The sequence below is a fragment of the Macaca thibetana genome, chromosome 17 (assembly GCF_024542745.1).
Source record: "Macaca thibetana thibetana isolate TM-01 chromosome 17, ASM2454274v1, whole genome shotgun sequence".
Lineage (NCBI taxonomy): Eukaryota > Metazoa > Chordata > Mammalia > Primates > Cercopithecidae > Macaca > Macaca thibetana.
In genome coordinates this window covers 149,149-171,438 of record NC_065594.1, presented here as the reverse complement: position 1 = coordinate 171,438, position 22,290 = coordinate 149,149, and the positions used below count along the sequence as shown (strand labels likewise).

Below are 22,290 nucleotides of genomic sequence, written 5' to 3'. Positions count from 1 at the left end.
TAATAAAACAGCCATTTGGGTGAAAGCTCTCCTAGCCTCTTTGGCATATAGTTACTGTGTTCTTTAAAATGCCTTCAAGATCCCATAATAATATAATACTTAGTTTCTGTAGGTGTGCCAGTTAATAAGATTGTCTAGGACTGGATGTCAGCCAATAGCATCTACTGAGCACTTTTGTGCCAAGGGACTATGAAGCGAACGAGCAGAATTGACTGATGGAGAGAGCCCCCCACAGGAGAGAGGTAATGACAGGATGCTTTTCATAGAGCAACAGAACAAGAAGCTCAATGTAATACACTGGCAAAGCAAGGGCTTAAGTGCTCAGAGGGTATCGTATAGAAATCCAGGGCTCGGTTGGAATCTAAAGTTCAAATGGGGCCAGCTGTACAAAAAACACAAACGAGGAACTCAGGGGCAGCTCTGGTGGACCGTTTGGGTGGTTTAAACACAGGTGCCTGGGCTTGGAAACATGATTTTAAAATAGCAACCCAAAAATTAGCCTCAGAGAGCTAGCTATAATTTCACCTCCAAAATCTGGAAGGCGGAAATAAATATTTTTTCTTTTATTTATTTATTTATTTATTTATTTATTTATTTTTGAGATGGAGTCTCGCTCTGTCGCCCAGGCTGGAGTGAGTGGCGCGATCTCGGCTCACTGCAAGCTCCGCCTCCCGGGTTCACATCATTCTCCTGCCTCGGCCTCCCGAGAAGCTGGGACTACAGGCGCCGCCACCACGCCCAGCTAATTTTTTTTGTATTTTTTAGTAGAGACGGAGTTTCACCGTGTTTGCCAGGATGGTCTCGATTTCCTGACCTTGTGATCCGCCCGCCTTGGCCTCCCAAAGTGCTGGGATTACAGGTGTGAGCCACTGCGCCCGGCCTATTTTTTCTTATTGAATTCTAAAAAGAAAAATCTGCTTTTGTTAAACTGCTATTGGTAAGAAGAAAAAAAAATCAGTTTGTGTGACTTTGCACAGTTAACTGATATTTGGTTTGAAGACAAATTACCACTTAAGGTTGTGGTATTTGATAGTGATAAGACAGAAGGTATAAACAAGTGGAAAAGCCTGTAATCCCAGCACTTTGGGAGGCCGAGACGGGCGGATCACGAGGTCAGGAGATCGAGACCATCCTGGCTAATATGGTGAAACCCCGTCTCTACTAAAAATACAAAAAACTAGCCGGGCGAGGTGGTGGGCGCCTGTAGTCCCAGCTACTCGGGAGGCTGAGGCAGGAGAATGGCGTAAACCCGGGAGGCGGAGCTTGCAGTGAGCTGAGATCTGGCCACTGCACTCCAGCCTGGGCGACAAAGCGAGACTCCGTCTCAAAAAAAAAAAAAAAAAAAAAAAAACAAGTGGAATATTAATTTAAAAATCAATTCAATGATTTATGCTTGACCTCACAGCCTTGTTTGTTTGTAGAAGTGGTCTAATTATTGACTGGTAAATTAATAAAATTTACCATTCCCAGCAAACAAAATATACGATAGGTTAATATATAAATAACACTGTGCTAAATCACAGCTTTTTGTGACGGTAAAGGGAAAGCCTTCATCATCACTTCTTGAACACAGGTCTGGATTCGCCAAAGGGAGCCAACAAATGAGACAGCAAAGGTACCTTACACCAGTGTGGTGAAAACCTGGAATGTATCCTAGACTGGGATAAGAGAAACTCCGTTCATTTGTAATTCACAGACTGGGGCCGGAATCTTCAAACAGTATTGTCTGTAGGCATAGTCGGAGGAGCCTGTTAAAAAAGCAGATTCCTTAATCACTTATCTCAGAGATTCTGAGTTCAAAATCTGTGATGGCTTGGGCACAGCACGGTGGCTCGTGTCTGTAATCTCAGCACTTTGGGAGGCCCAGGCAGGCAGATCACAAGGTCAGGAGATCGAGACCATCCTGGCTAACACGGTGAAACCCCGTCTCTACTAAAAATACAAAAAATTAGCCAGGCGTGGTGGCGGCGCCTGTGGTCCCAGCTACTCTGGAGGCTGAGGCAGGAGAATGGCGGGAACCGAGGAGGCGGAGGTTTGTATGGAAAAGGGACCAAACAGGAGAAGAAACCTCATTTTATAACAACCTCGTCTCATAAGAACGAATCCATTCCTGAGAAAGCAAGAACTCCCTCACTCCCATAAGCTGGCCTTAGACTATCCTGAGGTATCTACCCCCATTACCCAAACACTTCCCACTAGGCCCCACCTCCCAACATTGCCACATTGGGAATCAAATTTCAACATGAATTTTGGCAGGGACAAACCACATCCAAACCATAGCAAATCTGAAAATAAAATTAAAAATCCACACAATAACATCAAAAAGAATAAAATACTTAGGGATAAATTAAAGCAAGAAGCACAAGACTTGTACACTGAAAACTGCAAAACGTTTTTGAAAGAAATTAAAGTATATAGACCTAAATAAATGGAAATACATCTTTGTTCATGGATTGAATAACTTAATATTGTTATAATGAAAGTAATTCCAAAATTGATCTACAGATTCAATGCAACCCAATCAAAATTTCAATTTTTTTTTTTTTTTTTTTTTTTTTTTTGAGACGGAGTCTCGCTCTGTCGCCCAGGCTGGAGTGCAGTGGCCGGATCTCAGCTCACTGCAAGCTCCGCCTCCCGGGTTCACGCCATTCTCCTGCCTCAGCCTCCTGAGTAGCTGGGACTACAGGCGCCCGCCACCTTGCCCAGCTAGTTTTTTGTATTTTTTAGTAGAGAAGGGGTTTCACCGTGTTAGCCAGGATGGTCTCCATCTCCTGACCTCGTGATCTGCCCGTCTCGGCCTCCCAAAGTGCTGGGATTACAGGCTTGAGCCACCATGCCCGGCAAAATTTCAAATTTTGAATTATGGAAATGGATATGCTGGCCCTAAAATTCATATGGAATTGCAAGGGACCGGAATAGCTAAAACAGTCTTGAAGAAAAAAAGTTGAACTCTTAATTTCAAACTCTACTACGAAACTACAGTAATCAAGATAGCATGGTACTGGCATAAGAATAGAATCAATGGAATGAAATTAAGAGTCTGCAAATAAATCCATACATCTATTACCAGTTGATTTTTCTTTTTTTGACAGTAAAAGCACAAGCAACAAAAGAAAACATAGATAAATTAGACTTCAAAATTAAAAGCTTTTGTACATCAAAGGAGTGTCAAGAAAACAAAAAGACAGCACAGAATGGAAGAAAATATTTGCAAATCATATGTTTAGTAAGGGTTAGTCCTCAGAATATATAAAAAGTCTTACAACTCAACAATAAAAAGACAAATAACCCAACTAAAAGATAGATAGAGGATCTGAATAAACATGTCTAGTAAAAATATATAAAAATAGCCTATAAGGCTGGTCGTGGTGGCTTATGCTATAATCCCAGCACTTTGGGGCGCTGAGGTGGGTGGATGACCTGAGGTCAGGAGTTCAAGACCAGCCTGATCAATATAGTGAAACCCTGTTTCTATGAAAAATATGGAAAAATTAGATGGGCCTGGTGGCATACACCTGTAGTCCCAGCTACTCAGGAGGCAGAGGTGGGAGGATGGCTTGAGCCGGGGAGGCAGAGGTTACATTGAGCCAAGATCATACCACTGCACACCAGCCTGGGAGACAGAGGAAGACCCTGGCAAAAAAAGAAAAGAAAAGAAAAAAGGAAGTAAAGAAGGAAGGAAGGAAAAAGAAGAAAGAGGAAAGAAAGAAGAAAGAAAGAGAAAGAAAAGAAAGAAAGAAAGAAAGAAAGAAAGAAAGAAAGAAAGAAAGAAAGAAAGAGAACCAAGTATCTTTTGCAGCCACAATGATCTATTGATCAATAGCAAAAGGAAAACTGGAAAATTCAGAAATAAATGAAAATTCAAAAACATACTACTGAACAAACAATGGACCAAAGAATAAATCAAAAGGGAAATTAGAAAATTAATCTTGAGACACATAAATGTAACAAGTGAATCTTGAGACAAATAAAAACGAGGCCCAGTATGGTGGCTCATGCCTATAATCCCAGCACTTTGGGAGGCCAAGGAGGGAGGATCATGAGGTCAGGAGTTCGAGACCAGCCTGGACAACATGGTGAAACCCCGTCTCTACTAAAAATACAAAAAAATTTAGGTGGGCTTGGTGACACACGCCTGTAATCCCAGCTACTCAGGAGGCTGAGGCAGGAGACTCATTTGAACCCAGGAGGCAGAGGTTGCGGTGAGCTGAGATCCTGCCAATTCACCCCAGCCTGGGCAACAGGGCAAGATTCTGTCTCAAAAAAAGAAAAAAAGAAAATGAAAACACAACATACCAAAACCTATGGGATGTAGCAAAAGCAGTACTAAGGGGGATGTTTTTAGTAACAAATGCCTATGTTAAAAGGAAGAACTATCTCAAATAAACAACGTAACTGTATACCCCAAAGAAATAGAAAAAGAACAAACTATCCAAAGTCAGAAGTGGGGCAAAAATAAAGAATAGCACAGAAATAAATGAAATAGAGAATTTAAAACAATGAAAAAAAATTAACAGAGTTAAGAACTGGTTCTTGAAGAGGTAAACAAAACTGACAAATGTTTAATTAAACTAAATTAGAAGAAAAGAGAGAACACTCAAAATAAGAAATGAAAGAGGAGGCATTACAACCGATGCCACAGAAATGAAAAGAATTACAAGAAACTACTATGCAAAAGTACATGCCAACACATTGGATAATCTAGAAGTGGAGAATTTTCTAGAAACATACAACCTACCAAGACTGAACCATGAAGAAATAGAAACTCTGATCAGACCTATAACTAGCAAGGAGAGTGAATCAGAATCAAAGTGAAGTCCTGGATCTGATGACTTCACTGGTGAATTCTAGCAAATATTTAAAGAATAAACACCACCTCAAACTCTTCCAAAAAATTGAAGAGAAAGGAATACTTCCAAATTCATTTTATAAGGGCAGCATTATCCTGATACCGAAGCCAGACAAAGACACTACAAGAACAGAAAATGGCAGACCAATATCACTAATGAGTAGGGATGCAAAAATCCTCCACAAAATGCTAGAAAACTGAATACAACAATACATTAAAAGGACCATACACCATGACTAAGTGGAATTGGTCTCTAGGGTGCAAGGATAGTTCAGCACATGAAAATCAATTAATGTGATATACTACAATCAAAGAGGGAAGAGTAAAAACCACATGTCATCTTAATAGAGCCAGAAAAAGCATTTGCCACAATTCAGCACCTTTCATGATAAACACTTTCAACAAATTAGGAACAAAAGAAATTACCTCAATATCATAATGGCCATACATGGAAAGCCCACAGTGAACATCAAATTCACAAGGCAAAGACACCTACTCTCCTCACTCTTATTCCACATAGTACTGGAATTCCTAGCCAGAGCAATTAGGACTTCACAAAAGAAATAAAAGGCATCCACATTAGAAAAGAAGAGGTAGCCGGGCGCGGTGGCTCAAGCCTGTAATCCCAGCACTTTGGGAGGCCGAGACGGGCAGATCACGAGGTCAGGAGATTGAGACCATCCTGGCTAACACGGTGAAATCCCGTCTCTACTAAAAAAATACAAAAAACTAGCCGGGCGAGGTGGCGGGCGCCTGTAGTCTCAGCTACTCAGGAGGCTGAGGCAGGAGAATGGTGTAAACCCGGGAGGCGGAGCTTGCAGTGAGCTGAGATCCGGCCACTGCACTCCAGCCTGGGCGACAGAGCGAGACTCCATCTCAGAAACAAAAAAAAAAAAAGAAAAGAAAAGAAGTAAAATTATCTCTGTTTGCAGATGACATAATCTTATATGTAGAAAACTCTAAAGGCCCCCCGCCTCCCGCAACACACACACACAGAAAACTGTAGAACTAAATTCTATAAAGATGAAGGAGAAAAAATAGACATACAAGAATCAATTGCATTTTTTTTTTTTTTTTTTGAGACAGTCTTGCTCTGTTGCCCAGGCTGGAGTGCAATGGCATGATCTCGGTTCACTGCAACCTCCGCTTCCTAGGTTCAAGAGATTCTCCTGCCTCAGCCTCCTGAGCAGCTGGAATTACAAGTGCACACCACCATGGCCAGCCTAATTTTTGTATTTTTGTAGAGATAGGGTTTCACCATATTGGTCAGACTGGTCTCAAACTCCTGACCTAAAGTAATCTACCTGCCTTGGCCTCCCAAAGTGCTGGGATTATAGGCATGAGCCACCACACACGGCCATCAGTTGCATTTCTATACACTAACAATGATCTATCTTAAGAGGAAATTAAGAAAACAATGCCCTTTACAATAGCATCAAAAATAATAAAATAGAAATAAACTAAAGAGGTGAAAGATTTGTATACTGAAAACTATAAAACATTGATGAAAGAAATTAAAGGATATATAAATAAATGGGAAAAAAATCTCATGATCATGAATTAGAAGATTTAATATTGTTAAAATGTCCATACTACCCAAAGCAATCTACAGATTAAATGCAATCCCTATCAAAATCCCAATAGCGTTTTTCACAGAATTAGAAAAAAAAAATCCTAAAATTCCCATGAAACCACAAGGGATCTGGAATAGACAAAACAATCTTTTTTTTTTTTTTTTTTTTTTTTTTTTTTTTTTTGAGACGGAGTCTCACTCTATCACCCGGGCTGGAGTGCAGTGGCCGGATCTCAGCTCACTGCAAGCTCCGCCTCCCGGGTTCACGCCATTCTCCTGCCTCAGCCTCCCGAGTAGCTGGGACTACAGGCGCCCGCCACCTCGCCCGGCTAGTTTTTTGTATTTTTTTAGTAGAGACGGGGTTTCACCGTGTTAGCCAGGATGGTCTCGATCTCCTGACCTCGTGATCCGCCCGTCTCGGCCTCCCAAAGTGCTGGGATTACAGGCTTGAGCCACCGCGCCCGGCCAGACAAAACAATCTTGAGAAAGAAAAAAGCTGGAGGCATCACATTCCCTGGTTTCAAAATATGTTTTAAATAAATGATTATTAAAATAGCATGGTATTAGCATAGCGACATAAATATAGTATAATGGAACAGAATAGAGAGCCTGTAAATAAACCCACCCATATAGGATCGACTGATTCTCAACAAGGATGCCAAAAATACACAATGGGGAAATAATAGTCTCTTTGATAAATGGTACTATAAAAACTGGATATCCCCATGCGAAAGAATGAAACTGAACCCCTAACTTCTGTCATACACAAGTATTAACTCAAAGTGGATTAAATAATTAAGCATAAGACCTGAAACTGTAAAACTTCTAGAAGAAAACATAGGGAAAATCTTCATGACATTGGTCTTGGCAGTAATGTCTTAGATATGACACCAAAAGCACAGGCAACAAAGGCAAAATTAAATTAGTGAACTACATTAAACTAAAAAGCCTCTATGCAGCAAAGGAAACAACAGCACAGTAAAAGTCAGCCTATGGAACAGAAGAAAGTATCTGCAAACCATGTATCTGATAAGGGGTTAATATAAAAAATATAAGAAACATCTTCAACACAAGAACAAAAAAGCAAATAGCCTAATTTTCAAATGGCCAAATAAACTTGAATAGACATTTCTCCAAAGAAGACATACAAATGGCCAACAGGTGCATAAAAAGATGCTCAACATCACTAATCATCAGGGAAATGCAAACCAAAATTACAGTAAGATACCATCTGGCACCTGTTAAAATGGCTATTTATTTATTTATTTTTGTTAATTTTTGAGACAGGGTCTCACTCTGTTGCCCAGGCTAGAGTTCAGTGTGCAGTCTTGGCTCACTGCAGCCTCAACCACACCCAGCTAATTTCTTTTGTTTTGTATAGACTGGGGTCTCACTATGTTGCCAGGGGCGATCTTGAACGCCTGATCTCAAGCTATCCTCTTCCTTTGGCCTCGCAAAATGATGGGATTACAGGCTAGAGCCACAGCACTTGGCTAAAATTGTCTGTTTTTTAAAAGATAAAAAGATATGTATTAGCAAGGATGTGGAGAAATTGGAACCGTTCCACACTGTTGGTGGGAATGTAAAATAGTGTAGCCACTATGGAAAATCATATGGAGTTTCTCAAAAAATTAAAAATAGAACCACTGTATAACTCAGCAGTTCCACTTTTGGATATTTACCATAAAGAGTTAAAATCAGGATCTTGAAGAAATATTTGCTTGCTTACGTTATGGCAGCTCTATTCACAAAAGCCAAGATGAAGAAGGAGCTGGGCATGGTGGCCAGTGCCTATCATCCCAGCTACTCGGGAGGCTGAGACCGGAGAATTGGATGAACCCAGTAGGATGAGAATAGCCTGGGCAATATAGCAAGACCCCTCTTTCAAAAATAAAACAAAACAGGAACCAACAACACCATCAAATAACAACAACAACAACAACAACAACAGATGTGGAAGCCACCTGAACGTCCATCAACGAATGGATGGACAAATAAGGTATGATCCATACATACAATGCAATATCACTCAGCCTTTAAAAAGAAGGAAATCCTGCAATGTATGACAATATGGATGAAGCTTGAGGACACAAAGCTAAGAGAAACAAGCGGTCACAGAAGGACAAATGTGGCATGATTCCATCACATGAGGGATCTAAAATGGTCAAACTTATAGAAATGGAGGGTAGGGGGCTGGGCACAGTGGGTCATGCCTGTAATCCCAGCACTTTGGGAGGCCAAGGCAGGCGGATTGTCTGAGGTCAGGAGTTCAAGACCAGCCTAGCCAACATGGTGAAACCCTGTCTCTACTAAAAATATAAAAGTTAGCCAGGCACGGTGGCGGATGCCTGTAATCCCAGCTACTTGGGAGGCTGAGGTGGAAGAATCGCTTGAACCCAGGAGGTGGAGGTTGCAGTGAGCCAAGATTGTGCCACTGCATTCCAACCTGGGTGACAGAGGAAGACTTCATCTCAAAAAAAAAAAGCAGTGGAGAGTAGAATGGTGGTTGCCAGGAGGTGCAGGAGGAGGAGATGTGGAGTTGTCCTTCAAAGGGTCTAAAGTTTCAGTTATGCATGATGACTAAGTTCTAGAGATCTGCTGTACAACATTTACAACACTGTGCCTGTGGTTAACAATACTGTACTGCATGCTTAAAAATCTGCTAAGAGAGTATAGCTCATGTTAAATGTTCTTACTATAGTAAATAGAAGTTAATCAGAGGGTGTCCATCAGCAAACACCTTTAATTTAAAATGCATTTAATAACGTTAACAGGGATTTCCCTCCTTCCCTCCCTCCCTTCCTTCCTTCCTTTCTTCTCTCTCTCTCTGTCTCTTTTCTTTTATTTTCTTCTGTCAGAGTCTCGTTCTGTCGCCCAGGCTGAAGCACAATGGCGCGAACTCCACTCACTGCAACCTCCGCCTCCCGAGTTCAAGCAATTCCGCCCAGCCCCCCATGTAGCTGGGATTACTGGCGCCTACCACCACTCCTGGCTAATTTTTGTATTTTTAGTAGAGAATAGGTTTCATCATATTGGCCAGGCTGATTTCTTGGCCAGGCTTGTCTTAACTCCTGACCTTGTGATCTGCCAGCCTCAGCCTCCCAAAGTGCTGGGATTACAGGCGTCACCCACCGCACCTGGCCCCCTTTTTTTTTTTTTTTGAGATGGAGTCTCACTCTGTTGGCCAGGCTGGAGTGCAATGGCAGAATCTTGACTCACTGCAACCTCTGCGTCCCAGGTTCAAGCAATTCTCCTGCCTCAGCCTCCCGCATAGCTGGGATTATAGGCGCCATCACCACATCCAACTAATTTTTGTATGTTTAGTAGAGATGGGATTTCACCATGTTGGCCAGGCTGGTCTCAAACTCCTGATCTCAAGTGATCCACCCACCTTGGCCTCCCAAAGTGCTGGAATTACAGGTGTGAGCCACTGCACCTGGCCTCTTTTTCTTTCGTTCTTCTCCTCTTCTTCCTCCCCTCTCCTTCCTTTTATTACACACATTATGTTCATTTTGAGCGTGGAAAAGCTTCCAATTAGGTTGTACAGCCAGCAAAGGAGAAGCAGGGTTTATTGGTTTATTTATTCATTTATTTATTAAATGAGATGGGGTCTCACTATGTTGCCTAAGCTGGTCTGGGACTCCCGGGCTTAAGAAGCCCTCCTGCTTCGGCCTTCCAAAGCCCATACCTGGGATTATAGGCATGAGCCACCTTGTCCAGCCCAGGAGCAGTTTATCATTCATTTCTGTATGATTGGCTAAGGTGAACTTCAGTGAAAACTGTGCAATAAATGTGTGAAAAATCTACTCTTGTTTTGGTACCATGAAAAATACTGAGGTTCATACCAAAAGTGAGGAATTTGAAGATTATTACCTTTTAATAGAAAAGGATTTTACTGTAACAATGAAATACTAGCAAATCTCCAGGTCCAGATGGGAGACACGGTGGAACACTGAAGGAGGTGACAGAAAAGAACTGAGGCAGATGCCTCCTCTTCTGGTCTGGTTCCTTGAGCAACTGTTGTTTTCCATCGTCCTGCACTTTGCCATCTACCCTTCATCCAACTCCTCTGAATTCAGAATAATTGTTGAAGTCTGTCTGGCAGATCCTCAAGAGGAGTTTCCAATCTTTACATGCTTCTGAAATAAATCTCCGCAAAACACCTCTCAGTCTGGCTAGGCAGGGATTCTGAATCTTTTCTGAGCCAAGAACCCCTTTGACAGTCCAGGGAAGTCGGTGGACGCTTCTCAGAAGATTTTCTAATGCATAAAATAAAATACATATGATTACAAAAGAAACCAATTTTATTGAAATAACCACAATCATGTGTATTAGTCCATTCTCCCACTGCAATAAAGACATACCTGAGGCTGGGTAATTTAAAAAGGAAAGAGGTTTAATTAACTCACAGTTCAGCATGACTGGGAGGCCTCAGGAAACTTACAACCTTGGTGGAAGGGGAAACAAATGTCCTTTTTCACAGGGCGGCAGGAAGGAGAATGAGTTTGAGTGAAGGGGGAGGCCCCTTATAAACCATCAGATCTCGTGAGAGCTCACTCACTATCACAAAACAGAATGAGGGAAACCGCCCCCATGATTCAATTACCTCCACCTGGTCCCTCTCAGGACACATGGAGATTATGGGAACTACAATTCAAGCTGAGATTTGGGTAGGGACACAGCCAAACCATATCCTCATACATTGTAAAAATCTGGTTATGTAGTGATATGTGTGTGTGTTTCTTTATTCATGCATTAGGATCTGATGGGAGATCTAGCAACTTCCATAGTTTTAAAGTAAGATTAACCATAAATGGTATTTGAAGAATAACTACAACAATTATAACGTCATATGAAAATATCTACGATTTCTCTGGGAGACAAAGTCACAGGTACTGCTAATATACTTGGATGTGTTGCCTACATTCGTAACAAAAGAGAATGCTGAGTTTCAGCTAGAAATCCCTAGACTTGTGTCCCTTTCATGAAGGGGCAGCCTGGTAAAAAGCTTAATGTAGAATTAAATATTAGGCATGATTACAATATATGGCAGGTCATTTGGTTTCCTTCCAAATGCAATGACATTTCTGGAGTAATCAGTAACTATTTTTCAAAAATTTGGAAAAAGGAGAAGTCTGGCTAACAAAAGAAGGCTTTAATAAATCCTAACCAGATTTAAAAAAAAAAAAAAAACAAAACCAAAAGCCATGTATTTTTGCAGTCAATGTTTAAAAAGGGATTTAAGACGGGCATGGTGGCTCACGCCTGTAATCCCAGCACTTCAGGAGGCCAAGGCGGGCGAATCACTTGAGGCCAGTTCAAGACCAGCCTGGCCAACATAGCGAAACTCTGTCTTTATTAAAAATATAAAAATTAGGCCGGGCGCGGTGGCTCAAGCCTGTAATCCCAGTACTTTGGGAGGCCGAGGCGGGTGGATCACGAAGTCAGGAGATCGAGACCATCCTGGCTAACATGGTGAAACCCCGTCTCTACTAAAAATACAAAAAAACTAGCCGGGCGTGGTGGCGGGCGCCTGTAGTCCCAGCTACTCGGAGGCTGAGGCAGGAGAATGGCGTAAACCCGGGAGGCGGAGCTTGCAGTGAGCGAGATCGCGCCACTGCACTCCAGCCTGGGTGACACAGCGAGACTCCGTCTCAAAAAAAAAAAAAAAAAAAAAAAAAAAAAAAAAAAAAAAAAAATATATATAAAAATTAGCCAGGCATGGTGGCGGGTGCCTGTAGTCGGAGGCTGAGGCAGGAGAATCACCTAGGAGGTGGAGGTTGCAGTGAGCCGAGATTGCGCCACTGCACTCCAGCCTGGGTGACAGAGTGAGACCCTGTGTCCAAAAAAAAAAAAAAAAAAAAGGATTTTAAAAGTAGTAGCAGTAAACAGCTGAACTTCTGGTGAAGCAACCACACAAATTTCCAAAACTATTTGGATATCAAATAATCGGTTTTCTACTGTTATAATTGACTTAACCAGATCACAGAGCTCCTAGGTTCATTTTGGTAGGTAATGGTAACTGCCAAAGAATTCTGAAGTGATTACGATTGGCTATTCTCCCATATCTCACTACCGTCTTATAAGGAAAGCAAGTCTCAGCCCAAATTCACACACACACAGACAGATTTTAGACAGACATTTATTAGCAAAGCAAGCGTAAAACAGTTCATAAAACCTATTCTGTAAGCTTAAAGAAGTTCCAGCACTCTCTCCTTTTTGTTGCTCTGTTCAGACCCTTGCTGTACTAGTTGCAACAACATTCCTACGATGCAAAAAATGCACATTTTCAGGTCAGACCCACTGAATCAGAGACTCTGGGGGAGGCCCAGCAATCTGTGTTTTGACCAGCTCTCCAGGTGATTCTGGTGCTAGCTACAATTTGAGAACTCTTGATGTAGCTGGTGGCATATCGGTGTTCATTGTACAATTCCGTCAAGTTTTCTGTTGAATTTTTGTAATAAAATGTTGGGGCAGAGAGAAATGTTTGGCCTCTGGGCTGAGGAGCCCTCACAACTCAGGCCAGACCCCAAGAGTACAGTCTGCAGGCTTCTCCACTCTTTGCAAGAGACCAATCCATACTCAAATGTCTTTAATTTCACCAAATGGTGCCCTATTTCTATCATTTATCTTGCCAAATAGCAAGACACTGTTTTCATCAATAAAAGCCCATTTTTTATACCCAGTATGGTCGTTAGAGAAGTCGAGGTTGCTGATGGAGCCAGAGAACAGAGGGACCGGTCATAACCACCTGAAAGGGATCTTCCCTCTGATATGGTGCTAGCTGACCACTCCTGCACGATGCGTTCCTCTCTCTGCCCCAACATTTTATTACAAAAACCGTGCCCGGTCTGTTCTTTACAAATTACCTAGTCTCAGGTATTTTGTTACAGTGGCAGGAACAGACTAATACAAACAGCATAAGTAACGATTTAAGATGTGGTGACAATAATGGCAAAGTTTAAGATGACCAAGAAGCACCGAGTGGTTTGGAGCCAGGAATGCTATGATTAACTTGATGGATTAAGCAGATTCTTGGGCTGTAGTGTGGAGACTGGAAGGGAGAAGGCAAACCTGGGACCCGGGAGGGCAGGCAGGAAACTTATACGCCAGGCAGGAGGGAGGGAGCCCTGAGCCAGGCTATGGCAAGGGTGACCAGAGAGCCTGACCAGGACCTGGTTTGCATAGAACAAGCCCTATTTACACCTGTTATCCTGGGGCCCCACGCATTCTCAAATGCATCCCAGTTGCAAGGCCGGGCGCAGTGGCTCACACCTGTAATCCCAGCACCTTGGGAGGCCGAGGTGGGTGGATCACCTGAGGTCAGGAGTTCGAGACCAGCCTGGCCAACACGGTAAAACCCCATCTCTAAAAATAATATAAAAATTAACTGGGCATGGTAGTTCACACCTGTAATCCCAGTTACTTGGGAGGCTGAGGCAGGAGAATTGCTTGAACCCAGGAAGCGGAGGTTTCAGTGACCCAAGATCGTGCCATTACACTCCAGCCTGGGTGATAAGAGCGAAACTCTGTCTCAAAAAAAATAAATAAATAAAATGCATTTAATATGCTTAACCTATACAAGGTATGGTGGCATGAGCCTATGATCCCAGCTACTCAGGAGGCTAAGTCAGGAGGATCACTTGAGGCCAGGAGTTTGCTGTGTGCTGTGATCACACTTGTGAATAGCCACTGCACTCCAGCCTGGGCAACTCAGCAAGATCCGTCTCTTAAAAAAAAAAAAAAAAGACACCTAGCCAAGCACGGTGGCTCATGCCTGTAATCCCAGCACTTTGGGAGGCCGAGGCAGGCAGATCATCTGAGGTCAGGAGTTTGAGACCAGCCTGGCCAACATGGTGAAACCCCATCTCTACTAAAAATACAAAAATTAGCTAGGAGTGATGGCACATGCCTGTAGTCCCAGCTACTCGGGAGGCTGAGTGGGGGGAATCACTTGAACCTGGGAGACAGAGGTTGCAGTGAGCTGAGAGCATGCCAGTGCACTCCAGCCTGGGTGACAGAGCAAGACTCTCTCTCAGGAAAAAAAAAAAAAACACCTAACCTACTGAACATCATAGCTTAGCCTCGCCTACCTTAATACCCAAGAACACTTACAGTAGCCTACAGTTGGGGAAAATCATCTAACGCAAAGCCTATTTTGTGATGAAGTGTTGAATATCTCATACAATTTATTGAATACTGTGCTAAAAGTGGACACAGAAGGGCTATATGAGAACTCCAAGTATGTACGGGCTGCAGAACGAGTGTTGCTTTCACGCCACCACAAAGTCGAAAATCTTAAGTTGAACGTCAGGGACGTCTGTACTAGATCATGTGTTACACTGGGGACAAGGGTGTCTTGGTGTGAAGGGGAGGGCAAGGAATGACCAGGGCTAGGGCCATGAATTTTAGCAGGGCCATGGCCATGCAGCCTGAGACTTGCCTGCAGCGCACTGTGGCTCCTTGATTGAGTGATTGAGTTCCTGCACTGAGATGAGATCGGAAGTGACGCGGACCACGTCCTTGCAAATGACGGTGAGGGCCTCCCCCATCTCCCCTTCTCCTGCTGTTTTGCAGGAAATGTCAACAACCAGAGGCTTCCCCCAGGGAAGGATGGCAGAGCTGCCCCATGAGCCTGGGCCACCACATCTGGACTGTACGGGAAGGAAAAAAGAGCTCCTCTATTATTTAGGCCATCCCCTACAGGTGGTCAGGCATGTGGGTGCATTAACATCAGCCTGGGAAGCCGTCACATTGCTATTGTGTTACCCTTCCTCCCTGCGGTCCTGCTCTCTGCTTCCCATCCCCCTGCAGTCCCTGAAGCTTCTGCCCCAAGGGCATTTACTCCACCCCAATGCTCCTCCATGCTCCTTGCTAGCCAAGCAGCACTTTTACTCAACCAGGAAAAGGCAAGCCGGCCGGCGGGATTTCAGACTGGCCTGTTCACCAACATAGCGAAACCCTGTCTCTACTAAAAATACAAAAATTAGCCGGGTGTGGTGGCACACACTTGTAATCCCAGCTACTTGGGAGGCTAAGGCAAGAGAATCTCTTGAACCCAGGAGGCAGAGGTTGCAGTGAGCTGAGATCGCGCTATTATACTCTAGCCTAGGTGACAAAGTGAGACTCCATGTAAAAAAGAAAGAAAAAGGTAAGCCTTTCTTCAGACCCTTTACCACCCGCTACAGGACACGGTCATGGTCATTGTACTATTTGATGATAACTATAATGGGACGGGGCTCACACAGAGTGGTGCAAAGCACAGTTTGCACAACCGTGAGCAGCAGCTTTTTATGCTGTCTATGGAGAACTTTGACTCTGCAATTAATCTGAGACTCCTATTTCCTGCTACTTTGGCCAACATACATCACACAAGTTAGTGTGCCTTTTTATAGAACAAAACTGATGTTAAAGCCAATAACTAATCAAAGCCAGATTCCTAAAAACATATCTCACAAAACTGCTGTCACACAAGCACAGAAAGTAGTTCCCCCACCACCCTCATACCAAACACGACACTTCAGCATTTCCTAAGTGTCAGACATTGTTGTTAGTACTTTACAAATATTAACTCATTTAACTGCATCCTCTTAGCAATCTTATGAAGCTGCCATGATTATCTATTATAGATGAGAACTCTGAAGCATGAAAAGGCTAAGTGTTTTAGTCCGTATTGTGCTGCTATAGTAGGATACCTGAGATTGGGTAATACATAAAGGAATCTCTTTCTCACAGTTGTGGAAGCTGGGAAGTCCCAGATCAAGGCAATGGCATCTGGTGATCTGGTGAGGGCTGTATCCTCCGGAGGGGATAGATGCTGTGTCCTCATATGGCAGAAAGTAGAGAGGCAAATGGGCAAATGCTACATGAAGCCTCTTTTATAAGGTCGTTAATCCCATTAACCAGGAAGGAGTCCTCATGGTCTAATCATCTCTTAAACGCCTACCTCTTAATACTGTCACATTGGCAACACCTGAGTTTTAGAGGGGACACATTCAAAACAAAGGACTAAGTAACTTCCCCAAGGTCACCCGGAGTTAACAAGTGGAGAACCACGAGTGAATCCAGGCAGCTGGCCTCAGAGCACTACACAATGCTTCCTTTGTTTGTCTTGGCATTTTTCTTTTCTTTCCCTTTTTTTTCTTTTTTTGAGTGTCTCACTATGTTGCCCAGGCTGGTGCATCCCAGATTCTTATTTCCATTTTTACTCATTATTTCACTTTTTATTTTCACCCAATGAACACACCCAAAAGCCTAAAGCCATCTTTATATAGGCATTATAAACACACACATTTTTGAAATTTATGTAGATCAACACAAGTGGTCATGGAAGAATGATGAAGGTAAGCAAAATTAAAATGACTGATAATCTGCATTTGCACTACCTGGATTTGGAAAACAAGTGTGGGAGTTCAGCATGACATTTATTTACAAATTGAGAATCAGAAAGACACCATGCTCAGTATTTCCTGTCACTCACCTCAGCCCTAACCAGTTGGGACCACCCAATTGCCCCAGGAATAAGAGATTTTTCACTGAACTTTCTGTTTGGGAGGCAGCACCCCTCCCACCCAGCGGCTGTTCCCTAGTGGCTGCCACATTTTCAGCTGGGGAATTCCAGCTCTGCCTTATCTCTGTGGCAGTGAGCTGACAACACGCTAGCAGCCCTCACTCGCTTTCAGCGCCTCCTCGGCCTCTAGGTGTCTACTCTGGTCGCACTTGAGGAACCCTTCAGCCCACCGCTGCACTGTGGGAGCCCCTCTCTGGGCTGGCTGAGGCCGGCTCCCTCTGCTTGCGGGGAGGTGTGGATGGAAAGGCCTGGGCAGGAACCCGGCTGCATGCAGTGCTCGCGGACCAGCGTGAGTTCTTGGTGGGCGCGGGCTCGGCTGCCCGCACTCGGAGCGGCTGGCCGGCGGGCGCCACCAGACCTGGTCAGTGAGGGGCTCAGCATCCCGGCCAGCAGCTACAGAGGGTCCCCCGGGTCCCCCAGCACTGCGGGCGCTGCACTCGAATTCTTGCCGGGCCTCAGCCGCCTCCCCCAAGGGCAGGGCTCGGGACCTGCAGCCCGCCATGCTCGAACACCCTCCCCATCCCCTGTGGGCTCCGGCGCTGCCTGAGCCTCCCCAACCGGCACCGACCCCCTGCTCCGTGGCACCCAGTCCCATCCACAGGCCCAGAGCTGAGGAATGTGGACACTCCCCGCGGGACTGGCGAGCAGCTCAGCCTGCGGCCCAGGTGTGGAACCTGCTAGGTGAAGCCAGGTGGGCTCCTGAGTCGGGTGGGGACTTGGAGAACTTTCGTGTCTAACTAAAGGATTGTAAATGCACCAATCAGCATTCTGTGTCTAGCTCAAGGTTTGTAAACGCACCAATCAGCACCCTGTCAAAACGGACCAATCAGCTCTCTGTAAAATGGACCAATCAGCTCCCTGTAAAATGGACCAGTCAGCAAGATGTTGGTGGGGCTGGGGAGGTCAGATAAGGGAATAAAAGCAGGCTGCCCGACAGGGCAGTGGGAACCAGCTCCAGTCTCCTTTCGTCTTTTGCTTTGCAATAAATTTTGGTGCTGTTTATTGTGGGCCTGCATGGCCTTTGTGAGCTGTAGCAGTCACCGCGAAGGTCTGTAGCTTTATTTCTGAAGTCAGCGAGACCACGAACCTACCAGAAGGAACGAACAACTCCGGACAGGAGGAAGGAACAACTCCAGACGCGCCACCTTAAAGAGCTGTAACACTCACCTGGAAGGTCTGCAGCATTGCTGCTGACGTCAGTGAGACCACGAACCCACCAGAAGGAAGAAACTCCAGACACGCCTGAACATCCGGACACACCATCTTTAAACTGTAACACTCACAAGGGTCCGTGGCTTCATTCTTGAAGTCAGCGAGACCAAGAACCCACCAATTGCAGACACAGCAGGCCACCAGGAGCCATGCTGGACGGAAGTCAAGACACAGTCTGATGATACTGATCTATAATTACTGCTTGTGCCTTGTAACTCCACTTTTAAGCACTGTCAAGAAAAGTACTGTAACTTTTGTAGTATGTTAAAAGCTAAAGTGGAAGATTTTAAAGATTCCCATTCTATTTATAAGGCTATGATGGTGTCATGTCCTTAGCAATGACAAGTTGTACACGCATGAAATTTGTAACATAGATCAAGGTTTGGGAATTTTTACCTTGTAGCTGGAAGCCTAATGAAGATGTACCTAAAGTAACCACCTTTGCTTCATACTTAATTTTTCCGTATGTTCTTAAGCGTAATAGGATCAATTTGTTGGCAACTCACTCGTTCGTTCATTCACAGTTTCAACCATTAATGTTGAACGTTAGATGTCGGGCTCAAGCTATGCCCTAGGACGCAGGAAAAATAGACCCTACCATCCCAGAGAAAGAAAAAAAAAAACCAGACAAGAAAGTGGGGCAAGTGCCACTCAGCTCTGCCAGGCATTGGTCTAGAAAGACTGACATGGTAGCAAATAGAGTTTGAAAGATTTGGGAAATCTTCAAGATTTTGTGGGTGGCTGGGTGCAGTGGCTCATGTTTGTAATACCAGCCTTTTGGGAGGCCAAGGCAGGAGGATTGCTCTAGACCAGCCTGGGCAACATAATGAGGTTCCATCTGTATAAAAATAGCTAGGTGTGGTGGCACACACTTGAGCCTGGGAGGTTGAGCCAACAGTGAGCTGAGATCATGCCACTGCACTCCAGCCTGGAAGACAGAATGAGAACATGTCTCAAAAAAAAAAAAAAAAATTCGGTGGGTACAAGAGGAAGGAATGAAGTGTCCTGCCACTTGCAATCACAGGCAGTGGTTTATCTTCTAATTTCATATTTCTTCCATGTGATCTGGGACTCTTTTTTTCCTGCAATACACAGGACCTCTTCAAATGGGAGATGATTTAGGAGCATAAACTATCAATAATTGAGCTAAATCTCAAGCATAATCTCAGTTTACTCAGCATTGCTTTGCTTTTTCATTTTTTGTTTTTATTTCTTTCTCGAGTGGTAAATATGCCTACATGGTTCAAAAGTAGTATTTTTAGGCCAGGTGTGGTGGCTCACGCCTGTAATCCCAGTGCTTTGGGAAGCCAAAAGGCAGATCACCTGAGGTCAGGAGTTTGAGATCAGCCTGGCCAACGTGGCAAAACCCTGTCTATACTAAAAATACAAAAATTAGCCAGGCATGATGGCATGTGTCTGTAATCCCAGCTACTCTTTAGGCTGGGGCAGGAGAATCACTTGAACTCAGGAGGCGGAGGTTACAGTGAGCCAAGATTATAGCATTGCACTCCAGTCTGGGCAACAGAGCAAGACTCCATCTCAAAAAATATATATATATATTTTAAAATAGAAATGTATTTTCATGTATTATTTATATATTAATATATTACATGATTAACATTACTAAGTTATTTTATTAATAAAATAATTTTATTAATAAATGTTTTATTAGTAAATATTAGGTTTATAAAATAGAGTAACTATAAAATAATAATTATATTTATGTGTATATAGACATATATATACATAAAACAAGGTATACGGTCTCTATAGGTAGCTACTTTTGTTAGTTCCTCATGGGCTTTTCCTATGTTCATTCATGAATAAACCAATGCAAATGTGCTTACTTACTCCTCCTCTTCCCCGTTTTATAAATAAAATGTAGCACTCTGTCTACAATACTCAGCACCTTGCTTTTGTTCATTTAACAGTGTATCCTGGACAATGATAATGTCCTGACTCTTTTTTATGGCTGCATAATATTCCTTTTTGTGAATGGGCCATAGTTTATTTAACCAAACCCTGATGGATGAGCATTTGAGTTTTTTAGTTTAAAGTCTTTTGTTGTGTCAAGCTTGTAACCACAGTTTTTTGTACACATGCTTGTGTATCTTAATTATTAGTACTCAGAAAAGGGGTTGCAGGGTCGAACATTTTAAAATTGGATTAAATACTGCATTGACAAAGTGTTCCCAATTGGGGTTGTAACATTTTACATTTTCTTTTTATTTTTTTTTGAGACGGAGTCTCGGTCTGTCGCCCAGGCTGGAGTGCAGTGGCCGGATCTCAGCTCACTGCAAGCTCCGCCTCCCGGGTTCACGCCATTCTCCTGCCTCAGCCTCCCGAGTAGCTGGGACTACAGGCGCCCACAACCGCGCCCGGCTAATTTTTTGTATTTTTAGTAGAGACGGGGTTTCACCGTGGTCTCGATCTCCTGGCCTTGTGATCCGCCCGCCTCGGCCTCCCAAAGTGCTGGGATTACAGGCGTGAGCCACCGCGCCCGGCCAATCTTTTCTATTTCTAAGAACTCCTTATAAGTCAGAGAGGGCAGGACAGATTGGTTCACACCTGTAATCCCAGCACTTTGGGAGGCCAAGACGAGTGGATTGCCTGAGCCTAGGAGTTTGAGACCAGCCTGGGCAACATGGTGAAACCTGGTTTCTACAAAAAAAAAAAAAAAAAATCTAAAAAAATAGAAACTAAAATAATAATACGTTAGCATAACCCTGTATCTGTGGCACAGTTTCCAATATCTTTTCCTGGTTTGTCATTTGTTTGCTGTTTACAGGCAGGGTCTTGCTGTGTCATCCAGCGGGAGTGATGTGGCACAATCAGGGCTCATTGCAGCCTTGAACTCCTGGGGTCAAGTGATCCCCTCTGCCTCAGCCTCCCAAGTAGCTGGGACCACAGGCATGTACCATGCCCAGCCATGTCATTTGTGTTTTAACTTTGCTTATGGTGATTGATTTTTATGAAGTGGGATTATTCATTCTGTCGCCCAGAATGGAGCATAGTAGCATGATCATAACTCTCTGCAACCTCAAACTCCCAGGCTCACGTGATCCTCCCACCTCAGCCTTCTGAGTAGCTAGAACTACAGGTGTGCACCACACCCAGGTAATTTTTTATTTTAGTAGAGACAGAGTTTTGCCATGTTAGCCAGGCTGGTCTCAAACTCCTGACCTTAAGTGATCCACCTGCCTCAGCATCCCAAAGTGCTGGGATTACAGGCGTGAGACACCATGCTGGGCCAATGTCCCCACTAGAAAATGTAACATCCATGCCTACCCAAACACTCCAAGCCCCTTACCCTGCGTTACCTTTTCCACAATGATCACTTTGTAATACAATGTTTTTTTTCTTTCTTTCCTTCTTTTTTTTTTTTTTTTTTTTTTTTTTGAGACAGAGTCTCATTCTGTTGCCCAGGGTGAAGTGCAGTGGTATGCTCTTGGCTCACTGCAACCTCTGCCTTTCAGATTCAAGTGATTCTTGCGCCTCAGCCTCCCAAGCAGGTAGGATTGCAGGCATGCCACCACACCGGCTAGTTTTTTAATTTTTAGTAGAGATTGGGTTTCACCATTTTGGCCAGGCTGTTCTCAAACTCCTGACTTCAACTGATCTGCCCGCCTTGGCCTTCCAAAGTGCTGGGATTACAGGTGTGAGCCACCATGCCTGGCCACTTTGTGACATGATCTATTATTCACTTATTTATTTTATTCCTTTTATTGCCTGCAGTGGCGTGATCTCAGCTCACTGCAACCTCCACTTCCCGGGTTGAAGCAATTCTCATACCTCAGCCTCCCGAGTAGCTGGGATTACAGGTACCCACCACCATGCCCGGCTATTGTTTGCCCTTTTTTGCCCTTCTACCATGTGAGGACAGAAGGTGCCATCTAAGAGGAACAGGCCCTCACCAGACACCGAATACCTGGCTCCTTGATCTTGGACTTCCCCACATCCAGAACTGTGAGCAAGACATTCTGTTGTGTATAAATTACGCAGTCTGAGCTGTTTTGCTGCAGCAGCCTGAACAGACTGAGACACCCACATTTGACAGTTGTTTCCTGGGGCCACTTCTGGCACCAA

The 22,290-nt window shown here is 43.8% G+C and overlaps 2 protein-coding genes across 25 annotated transcripts in view; both read left to right on the top strand.

The window, feature by feature from the left end:
- MRPL57 (mitochondrial ribosomal protein L57) overlaps positions 1–22,290 on the top strand; it is a 407,990-nt gene that overhangs the window by 330,059 nt on the left and 55,641 nt on the right. The window lies entirely within an intron of this gene.
- SAP18 (Sin3A associated protein 18) overlaps positions 1–22,290 on the top strand; it is a 556,924-nt gene that overhangs the window by 511,657 nt on the left and 22,977 nt on the right. The window lies entirely within an intron of this gene.